Source organism: Vicugna pacos, chromosome 7 (genome assembly GCF_048564905.1).
Source record: "Vicugna pacos chromosome 7, VicPac4, whole genome shotgun sequence".
In the NCBI taxonomy this organism is placed as follows: Eukaryota; Metazoa; Chordata; class Mammalia; order Artiodactyla; family Camelidae; genus Vicugna; species Vicugna pacos.
Genome location: NC_132993.1, coordinates 51,740,910 through 51,752,970, shown reverse-complemented (window position 1 = coordinate 51,752,970; position 12,061 = coordinate 51,740,910). Strand labels below are relative to the sequence as shown.

The 12,061-nt window shown below is 33.8% G+C and overlaps 1 long non-coding RNA gene across 1 annotated transcript in view; it reads right to left on the bottom strand.

Moving 5' to 3' along the window:
- Nucleotides 1-1,476: 1,476 nt before the first annotated feature.
- The window catches only part of LOC140697414 (uncharacterized), a 67,905-nt gene continuing 57,320 nt past the window's right edge, over nt 1,477-12,061 (bottom strand). The window contains exons 11-12 of the long non-coding RNA XR_012074432.1: nt 5,496-5,627; nt 1,477-2,706 (exon numbers count right to left, since the gene is read on the bottom strand). This is a non-coding gene — a long non-coding RNA (uncharacterized lncRNA). The remainder of the gene's footprint in view (nt 2,707-5,495; nt 5,628-12,061) is intronic.

Below are 12,061 nucleotides of genomic sequence, written 5' to 3'. Positions count from 1 at the left end.
TAATTATTAGAGTAATGGAAATCAAAACTACAATGAGGTGTCACTTCACACCAGTCAAAATGGTTATCATTAAAAAGTTTAAAGATAATAAATGCTGGAGAGGGTGTGGAGAAAAAGGGGCCCTCCCACACTGTTGGTGGGAATGTAGTTTGGTGCAGCCATTATGGAAAACAGTATGGAGATTCCTTAAAAAAACTAAAAATAGACTTACCCTCTGATCCAGCAATCCTAGTCCTGGGCATATATTCGAAGGGAACTCTAATGAGAAAAGATACATGCACCCCAATATTCATAGCAACACTATTTACAATGGCCGAGACATGGATGCAACCTAAATGTACATTAACAGATGATTGGATAAAGAAGAGGTGGTATATATATCCAAGTGAATATTACCTAGCCATAAAAAAGAATGAAATAATGATATTTGTAGCAACAACGATGGACCTAGAAGATAATCATACTAAGTGAAGTAAGTCATATAGGAAAAAATATATATAACTTCTAAGTAGAATCTTAAAAAATAATTCAAATGAACTTATTTACAGAACAGAAATAGGCTCACAGACATAGAAAACAAACTTATGGTTACCAAAGGGGAAAAGGGTAGAGGGACAAATTAGGAGTTTGGGATTAACATATACACACCACTATATATAAAATAGATAAACAAGGACCTACTGTATAGCACAGGGAACTATTTTGTAATATCTTGTAATGACCTATACTGGAAAAGAATCTGAAAAAGGATATATACATATAACTAGACCACTTTGTTGTCCATCTGAATCATTGTAAATTTACTTTAATTTTAAAAATATGTCTAATACGACTAAATTTGTGATACAGATTACATCACAAATGGTAACATAAATTGTACTTAAGTAGTTGAAGAACCAAATATTTGTTTTTTTGTGTGTTCTTATATATTTTACAAATTTCTATTCATTGCTGGAAGTTATTTTGATAAAATAATTTAAAGAAAAAGTATCTAGAAACAAGTATTACAATGAAATTTTACATAATAATGTATAATAACATAATGCTTATTATGTTATTATATTATATTATTAAATGGTGCCCTTTCCATACTACTTAACCTAGACTACTTGCTTTCCATGGCATTAGCAAATTAAAGTTATAAGATTTTCTAAGGATAAACATATTAGAATTATGTCTTGGTGACATTGGTACTAATGCTTCTATATTTATACTTCAAAGTTTGAGTCTAGGAAAGAGAAATACAGTCTTTCAGCTGAACAACAATGTAGCCACCAGTTAGCTTCATTTACATAAGAATGTATAATGGAAAGCAACTAGAAAATAACAAAAATACATGGATTATGTGTTCAATTAATTTGAAGGGACCTTTAAAATAAAACATAAGAGAAAACAAAGGAATGATTTAAGTTAGAAAAAAGCATAGTTAAATGTTTAGAAAATAGAAAAATAACAGAATTAAAAACAAAATATACTGGCTCTTTTGGGTGGGGAGCACAATAAAATGAGTAAAATAAATAATCAGGAAAAATGGAGGTAGAATAAAAACACATATTAAGAATGAGTAAAAATATTTATGGACATAGAAGAAATTTTTTAAAATTTAATAGAAAACTCAATATAACAAAAATTACTTTGAAAACATGGAAAATATAAATTACCAAACTGAAGATATAAAGAAGTGAATCAGACAATAAATATAAAAGAAGTTCAAAAGTTATTAAAGACTTGGCTCACAAAAAGGCTAGACACAATTTCACTGATAAATTTATAGAATATCTTAGAAACAGTAACAGAGCAAAATTCTTTGCCATGTAAATGTGTCAAAGCACAAAAGAAGCATGTATTTTGATTTTAAATAAACTGTCTGCAAAAAGGTAAATTGTATTCCAGTCTAACTTAGGTTAGCTAATCTAATTAAAGCATACAACAAACATATCACATTCCAATCTAATTACAAGATGAACATAATAAAACAATACATATAAAAACCCAACAGTACTTTTAAATATCTTAAAAGCTTTTTTCATGGAAAGTAAGTATGTTTTCTATTAGGAAATTTGTTAATAAAACTCACTATATTAACATTTAAATGATGAAAATAACACATCCATCTCAATATAAATGGATAATCATCTGAAAAAAAAACAACAACCCAGTATCTACTTCTAAATCAGAAATATGTGACTAGGATCTCTAACAATGTTAAAATATTTCTTTCTATCATAAACCAATAAGACGAGTATACTTTGCAGTGTAATCTTGTTCCATTAGTATTAAAGTAAGTGTATTAATCAGGGTTGTCCAAAGAAACAGAACAAATAGAATACGGAGATACAGATGAGAAGATTATAGGAACTAGCTCACAAGGTTGTAGAAGCCAGGAAGTCCTACAATCTGCTGTCTGCAAGCTGGAGAACCACGAAAGCTGGTGGTATATTTCAGCGTCAGACTTAAGGTCACAGAACCAGGAGAGCCAATGGTGTAAGTCTTCGGTCCAAAGGCCCAAGAACCAGGATCTCTGAAGGCTGAGGGTAAGAAAAGATGGACATCTCAGTTCAAGAATAAAGAGAGACAATTCACCTTTCCTCTGCATTTTTGTTCTGTTCAGGCCTTCAATGGGTTGGATGATGTACAGCCATACTGGTGAGGGTGGATCTTCTTTATTCAGTCTGCTGATTCAGATGCTCATCTCTTCCAGAAACACTGTCAAGAACACACCCAGAAATAATGTTTTACCAGCCATCTGGGCATCCCTTATGGAAGGCAAACTGACACTTAGAATTAACCATCACAGTTAGAATTAAGGTAAGGGTATCTATTATCACCAGTATTATTTAAATACTCCATAAAGTAGTCAACAAATTGTCAGTATGTCAGAAAACAATAGCAACGATAAGAAGAATGAAACAAAATTTTAATTATTTGTGGATTATATGACAGTTTCTTTAGAAAAGCAAAATAGCTATTGCATAAATTATTAGAAATTATAACAAATTTCAGTAAGATAGTCATTGGCAAAATAAAGTCTTCTTCTATGAACAGTATCACATATAAAATACATAGTCCATTTGGAAAATCACTTAAAATAACTTACCTATAAGTAAACTTTAAAAGAAATAGTTAATATTCACATGAATACGATTATAAAACTCTATTGAGGGACATTAAAAAGATCTTTAATGGATTGAAATCATCCAATATTGTATTTACTGGACAGTAAAATTTCAAAATATTTACAAATATCAATCCTTCTTAAATTAATGTGAAAATTCAAGGCATCCCCAATGAAAATAGACATTTGTTTCTTTTTGGTCTTAAATTGGACATGAATAAAGCAGAGAAAGTTCTTAGAAATAGAAGCAATGGAGTGTGACCTACTCTTACATAGCAGTAAATTTCATTATAAAGTTAAAATGATTGGAAACATTCAATACTGAGGCAGAAACAAACATCAATGGCACAAAATAGAAAATCTAAAAATAGATGTAAATATGCATGGGAAAATAATATATGTAAAAGCTGGCATTTCTACACAGTCTAGATCATTCATCATGTGGTATTGGGCCAACTGGCTTATAATTTGGAAAAGAAAATAAACTTGGAAAATAAACCTGGGCAACTTATTCACTTCTATGAGAATAAATCCCAAATGGGCTTCAAAGTATTATACGTGTAAAATTACAATAGAGAAAAAAGTCCTATAAATCGTAAGGTAAATGAGGAATAACACAAAAGAAAATTTAGTGCTCGCTTCGGCAGCACATACACAAAAGAAAGTTTAGCAAATTGTCTGAACTGATATTTCAAACATATTCAATGACCTAAAAACATGGTTAGCTTTTTCATCTCAACAATACAAAAAAATTACAAATAAAAACGAATTATTATTGCCATATGGATGGCAAAGATTTTTGAAAGATTAGTAAGGCAAATTGGCAGTATTTATCAAAATTTCTGTTGTGTATATTCTTTGATTCCGTAATTCCAATTCGAAATACCTATTCACAAACACACTAGTGGGAAAGATTTCTGTATGAAGTTAATACAAAGTAAATTTGTAATAGGGAAAACCTGAAAATAACCTAAGTATTATTCAATAGAAGATTAAATAAATTAACATACAAAGTATATAATCATATGCAGCCATTAAAAATAAAACAGCTAAACTTGATATATTTACAAGTGAAGAAAAGGATATTGTAGAATAAAATATAGAATAAGACCCTACTTCTGACTAAGAAGTAGTATTAAGAACATATGCCAAAACAGAGATTTCTGAAAATGCACAGAGATAACTGGGAGTGACAGTGGTTGTGTGATTGGCGGGAAGGGGACAGTGAAAGAGATCAAAAAGAAGATAAAATTTGCCTTTTAACCTTATTATATATAGTTCTGTATTGCTAGACATTTTTAATATTAGCATATACACTTTGTATTATTTTAAAAAGAAAAAGGAAAAAGAGAAATTGTGATAAAACTCATGTTTGTAGAGGAGTAATAAAACAAACATCCTCTGTCAATTTTGTTGGCAATTTATCACTGTTTTTTAGAAAGCATTTGTTAGCATCAATAAATTGAATAATATGCATATACAGTGAGTCAGTAATACTTTCAAAAATTACACAGTAATTATATGAGCTCAAGAATGCAAAATAGTTTGAGAGACTGCTCAGTGAAGAATTGTTTCTAATAGCTGATATATTGAAACAAATATTTTATCAATAAGGAAATGGTTAATAACTTATGATATATTTGTTAAGGGAGTATAGTACAATATTAAAAACATTGGAGCATATCTTTATATAGTGGCAGAGGAAGTGGTCCATGTAAAATGTTGCAGGACAGGACCTAAAACTAATATCTACAAATGATAATATTATGATTTACACAGTAAGTTGGTGTATACATGTGCAAAATCAGAAATATACATGACTCTGTTAACACATGTATGTTATACATAAACACACATACATAAACTTTGTTATCTTTGAAGAGGAAGATTTGTTATTGTTGAAGATGAAGCAGATTTTCTAAATGTCTGCTCTCACATTGGTAAGTGCTTTCAAATGATGATTTATGACTCAAATCAGAAAACTAAGAACATACTATTAATTCAAAACCACCTAAGTTTTTAGATGTCCACACAAAGTATTAACATAAGCATAACTTAGTGAAATTAAATAAATTGCCTTCTTTGCAAAAAAGCAAATTTAATCTATTGAATGTAAATACCTATCAATTTGATGTCACTCTTGTTAAAATATAAATATCTAAGAGCTCAAATATTGCCTGTCTGCACACCTCACATGACTCCATCAGGTGATGTTCAAGGGTAGAAAGACCTGCAAGTCACTCTCACAGAAAATAGTTCATTTCTCCGTAAATCCATGCACTACCAACACTTCCGTCAATGCCCGTATCTTAAAATTGGTATTGTTTTTTCATTCAGTAACATTAAAAATCATTCTCAAAGAAAGGTTTTGCAGCCTTACCTCTGTGGGTTATAGTTGAGAATTTTTTCTTTCCTGAAACTCCGAATGTAGAAGTGGATTAACCACATCATTATTTACCCAACTACCTTCTGCATTATTTGTATACTCTTGAACAATTAGTGCCTATATTCTCTGGTAAAAAAAAAAAACAAAAAACTATTCCCATGAGATACAACACTGAAATTGAAATTCACAAAGATAATATTAAAAAAGAATTAATTATGAAATAAGAAACAGATGTTAAATACCTAATTTACACTGAATTATAAAAGGACAGTCAGCCTGATTAACATAATTTCCTTAAATGTGTGTGGAGTTAAAGACTACCTTAATGCCAGTATTAACCTTTTATGGATTGACTTGAAGTTAATTGTGGAAAGCAAACTCTAATTTTTAGTTTATGTAAAGTCACAGAAAGGCAGAACTCTCAAAACTTCAAAACTCTAAAACTAAAATCCAAGCTAATAAGGAAAATACCAGGAGGTTCTCTCATGAAGTCAGAGATTGCATATATGAATTTCCATTTCTTTTGCACTTATTATATATACATGTGATATACATATGCTTACTTCATTATATGCCTGCATATACATATACAACATATACACATACGCGCCTAATCTGGACTCTAGAAGCAGAATGGCACCTCTCAACCACAGTTGCCCTCACTTAGCAGTTTAAAGGCAAAGTTACTTCATCCTTTAATAAGGCTGTTTTTAAATTTTGAATCATTTCCTCTAGCTTTCCATGGTAAAGTATATTTTTTAATATTTTCTATATATAAAAAATACTGAATGGCCTTATTAGCTGCAAGCAATACATGCCACAAAACAGATTTGGAAATTGGAACATACCCAACATAAATGGTTACCAACGGTGAATGAGAAGGCATACGGAACAGGGCAGTAAAGCCACCAACACAATATGAGGAAAATCATTAAACGATCTGGAAAAGCATCAAGATGGCTGGCCTCTTTGTAGTTCCAGCACAAAGACTGAACCTTATTTCTCAATATTTTCCCTGGTGGGGGATAACAGCTTGAAAATAATCCCAGATGTATTCATTTGTGTAACCATTTGCTGCTTGTAGCATATAGGCATGGAAAAATTATTGAAGGCTTCAATTCTGGACTTGTATTTTTTTAAATGTCAGGCTTTTGAAAAATAGCACCATTTTTCTTTAAAACCCATTCATTTACCTGGAATGTTGGCCACCAGGCCTATAATATGGACTTGGTTTTGTTAAGATTGAAAAAATGCCCAATGGCAAAAGAGGAATGGGCAATTTTAGTGGATTTAACTAAAAACGAACCCAAACTCAAATGAGCAAATGTCCAAGCAGGGTAAAAACCAATGCTTTTATGATTCTAAGCTAGCCAAGGAATCCTAGATCCTGCTAAAGAAACATCAATTTAGAGAAAGAAAGTAATCTAGAAGGTTTTCTTTAGAGATACTGAAAGCAGAAACTTTGAAATCAAGTTTAGACTGCCAACTTCACACGTGTGCATTTTTTTCCTGAAAGCATCTTCTTGTTTTGAGATGATTCTAGATGTTGAGAAGAGTTTTAAAAGCTAAAAGTCATTTTTAAAAATCAATTTTAAAACATCTCATAGATAGTTGAGACAATTTATAGTTCTTAATTGTTGACAAATTCATTTAAACTCAACTTTTCAAAGTTCTAAGTATTCTGCTTTCTACATTTGAGTATACATTTTTTTTAAAGTAGAATCTGCTGGTAAGTGTGATGTATGTATGTGTCTGTGTGACTGTGCACAGAGAGATTTTAATGTCTTTTTTTCTTCACTTGATCAGATTTTGTTGTTGTTTTAAAGATCACTAGGAAATATAGAACTTTTTGGTAGCCGTTCTAGTGCTGAAATGAATGTTGAGTTTTATCATTATTATAAACCAGCTTCTTGTGTAGAATGTGAAGGGTTGTGTTTGAATCCATCATCCATTTTACAAATATTTAATGAGCACCTGTGTTTTTCCAGGCACAGTTTAGCAACTAGGATTTCAACAGTGGCAATGACACCTCAGTATATCTTTCCTCCAGAAGGCTTCTTCAGGAAAACTAGACTCATATTTCTGATTATCTAAAGAAGACAACCTGGGACAAGAAATAAGTAGGGAAATATTCTTTCATTTACAGAACTCTATTTTGTAAACATTACATCAGTTTCTCCATAATTCATGTAAATGATTTATCACCTGAGCACATGTAACTGATATCCTGTACCTTAGGAAAAAGATCTCTGACTCAAGTGACGTCTTACTTTGAGACACACTATCAGCCACATAATGATGACACTGGAAGGAATGGATTGGATTCATTTCAAGCGAAAATAAGGAACTCAATCTAAACTATGTAAAACTCACCTCACTAAGATTTATTGCTTTTTTCAGACCATTGAAGCTGCAAATAAAATTTATGAGGGAAGAACAATAAATTAGGACTGGATAAAGGCACAATTTTAGGCCTCAAGTTGCTTGTACAGTTAGATTTTAACACATAAAATTGGGAGCATAATGCTAACAAGTTAATAAAATCAGCCAAGTGCTGACATGTAAAAACATATTTTTTTAACAATTGATTGGTCCAATCAGTTAGCCTTGTTGACAACTCGAAATTTCGGAAACCTACATTACTTAGATTCAATGAACATTAAAAACGTGGAAAAGTTCATAAATGCAAGCAACAGAAGTTCACTGCTCTTCGAATATATTTGGGGGGCGGGGTGGGTATGTTGCCTTTAAAGTTAAAACTGTAAAATTACCACATAATAAAAGCCTGTGCTTTGAACACTAATTGCCGTTTAGTTAAAAAAAAAAAAAAAAAGCTCTTTCCTACAATTATGAAGGTGTGATGTATAAACTTTCTTTGGTTTTACTGAGGTGTGTTTTCTATCTTTTTAGTTCTATTGCTTTTTTTCATTTATTCTTGATCTGAATTGTACTAATATGTATAGTATCAAGAAGGCATTACCTCTGAAGATTCCCACAGCGTTTTAATTGAGAGTAAATTGCCTTCAATAAATGGGGCTTCCTACTGGCCTGGAAGGCTGGCCCACCCTAGTGGCCGGGCACAACGCTCGTTTGAAGAGTTAAACCCGAGGCACGATAGCCCACTTTGTCAGCTGCCTAGAGGGAAGTTGTCAAGTCTGGGACCCTGCTGCTTTATTCCTATAACTGTGTTTTAGAAACACCTCACAAGTGGAATTGTGGTTGCCTCATCCAGAAAATGTGGAAAGGATTAATGTGGCATGTAAAACAAATCACTCCTGAGCTCAGCTGAGAAAGTGGGTATTAAAAGCACTCCAGTCAAAAGAGCTTTAGTGAGAGGGTCACGGTGATATACAGTCAGCATATGTTGGACTGGTAATGCTGCAGGGTGTTTGGAAATGGTAATGGTCCATGGGTGTAAAGTCTTTCAAGACCTCTTAAAGGCACATGTGTTTCTTGAGCATGTTCTCCAAACAAGGACCTGTTATGGGTTAGATTCACTGAAGCTTTTAAACTTTATTGATTGGTTTGTGGGATTCCAGGTTCACTTGCTGCTTTAAAAAAGAGAAGGAAAAAAAAAAACCCTGTTGATAAACATAGGCAAGAATCCCACTTTAATCTTAACCTTATGAATCAATAAACAGTGTGGGATGCTGCCTCCTCATCGATTACAGTACACACTGTTTATTTTTATTATGGAAGTGCTCGCTGGTTTTCAGAGTTAATGGCACTGTATCTATGTTGTCCTTCTAAATCCAGGTGCTTTGTAGATTTATTTTGAGGGGGAAGAAAAGGGAGACGTGAAGATTTCTTGCTATTTGAAATATGACCCATGGCCTTAATAAAAACTTGTGGGTTTCAAGTTGAGAGAGAACAAATAAACGTGCTAAGTGTAATTTCATAAACTGAAACGATTTTCCTTGGAATTCCCACGTTAGGGATGAATTCATTCAGAGCTCGTATTATAATGCAAATGGGTAATTGTAGCCACAGCTGAATGAACTCTCAAAGAAATAACCCGCACTAGTTTTCCACATACGAGTACACTGGTTTCGGGTACTCTCCTCTGGTTCCTATTTGCACTTTTTATGGTATGCTTATGTATTTTCCCTGGAAGGTTAGACCTCATCAATTCATTCATTTTCCTAAAAAACCTACACCAAAGGATCATGCAAAATCTTTGAAAAGATGAAAGCACAGGCAAAGGTTGCAATAAATAAGGAGTGATGCATTTAAGTAGTTGTCAGCACATGGACTCAAAACAAGCATGTGTTTTTGGGTAAGACCTGATAAAATATCAAGACAGGTTAGCAGGAAGTACTAGTTAACTAGCCTAAAAATCTCATCAGTGAAACTAAACAAATAAAAATATTACGTGAGACTGGAAAAAGTCAGGGTGCTTTTGGGTTTGGGTTCAGTGCTCCCGAGTTTGGCCCCAACTTACAACCATGACTGCAAATATTTTTTCACCAACTTCAAGCATGACATTATTTGTTACCTTTGCTTTACTGCAGGCCTGCTAAAAGTCAAGATCAATAATTTCTCAGGACCATTTCCACTCTACGCTGAAATTACAACCAGCCTGAGGGACACAGCAGATATAAAATTTCTTGCCATCTCTGTAAAACTCATAAAGCATCAGCACTGCTTTGTTTTTTAATTGCACTTCCCGTCTTCGTCCCATTCACGTCACTAGTCTCTAACTAGCACATTTGGCTGGGAGGACGGTGTATGGTGAGCGCTCATGGTCGTTGTATCGAGTATGAAATGGACATGTAACAGAAGATGAAAATGTTACAATAAAATAGCTAGATGGTAAGGATATGGGAGGCTGTCAGTCATCACTGTGTTTTGCTAAGCAGGCGTGGGGTATTATGACTGTGACTACTTTATATTCAAAGAAGCAACTGATGCTGCTGCTTTCCACGTGCCCAGCTGTGGCTGGAAAGGACACTCAATTTTCCGTGCACAGTGCTCTGTGTATATGAGTCACCGTTCATGCACGGATGGCTCTTTGCCTTTTGATCTTCAAGTGCATTTACTCTACATGACAAGTCCTCATCAGCCACAAGTAAGAATGTGTCTGCAGCCATATCTTCTCAGTTTGCATATAATTACTCTTCTAGGGGCTTCCAGGGCAATAAGGTATTTCTGCCTTCTATATAAATGGATGTAACCTTTATGCTCTATTAGAAGTCACCACTTACGAATGTAAAACTACTCAAAACTTTCTATCCTATCCTTAGAATTTCTCAAACGATCTCCTAAATATGGTAAGCATCCAGAAGACTGATGTGCAACACTTGTCTGTTCCATATTATTGGGAAAAAAAGTATTTTCTTTTCACACTGGAATGATGATAGAAAGTGGATGATCTTGACAACAGTCTTTCTTTGTTAGGTATCTGTGAGTCTGGATGCCCAAGTGACATTTTTGCCACTTTAAACTGAAAATGGCGTTGGACCTGAACGATGATAGATTCTGAGCTGTCTAACCTGTCCTGAAATCATTGACCAGTCATTCCCTCTGCTCAGGCGTCCCGACTTTGAACACCTCCCCAAACACACTAATTGGGGACCTGGACTGTGTTGAGTTTTGCAGGCTTCACATCTCCCAGACAAACTGCACGTGAAGCCAGACTAACCCACACCAAGATGTGCCGCACACCTGTACAACAGATGACCAATTTTAAATGCGCAAAGAAAAACCTCCACAGAATAATGTGATGTTTCCTTCACGTGGTATACGTACAATTCAGACAGCTCAGGGGCCAAAGCATGCCATTTAGCTGTAAGTTTTCATTGCTAAAGACATTTTATAGGGCTTAAATTTTATATAGTCCAGTATCAAGTAGTACTCCTAATTGCATGACTTCAAAGTAGACATGTGAGCTGTACTTTTGTATTATTTTAGTGGCAAGCAGTCACTGCCCTTCCAATTGTTCCTACGAGGTCCCATTTTAACATTATTACTGGGAATTTTATTTAACTTCAAATTTAGTGAAAACTTTGCCTCCTTCTTTGAATGGGAGTTTGAACACTGAGATTAAATTGATAGAGAAAATCAAGTCTGAATCAGTTTATAGCCCAGGGGTACACTGTGAATCCCATAAAGCATTGTTGCAGGAACCTGGTTAGTGTTCTGTACACCTGCTTAATGTTTTTTTCATCATCACAAATGTCAAAGTGCTCAGTAAGTCACTGGGGTTTGAATGACAGCCGTGCACTAAGCAAGCAGTTACGTTTTTTCACTACCAAATTGGACCATAAATGATGAAAAAGAGGTCAAAAAGGAAGTATGGAACCATACAAATTTGAAAGGGGAAACTGCTAATAGCCATAAACCCGGTGCAATCAAAGGCTTGGCAAGTCATTGCAAATTACCTGCTCTGTGAATTACTGATCGCACTGCATTATGATATAGAACTTTCTAACTCCTTTCATCTGTAGTAACAGGGCTTCTAATAGCTCACAGATCAAAAGCAAAACACTGCCAGTGGAACTTTGATACAAATACGCCAAGGTTGCACCAGTATAATGCATGTGAACAAAATGTTAATATGC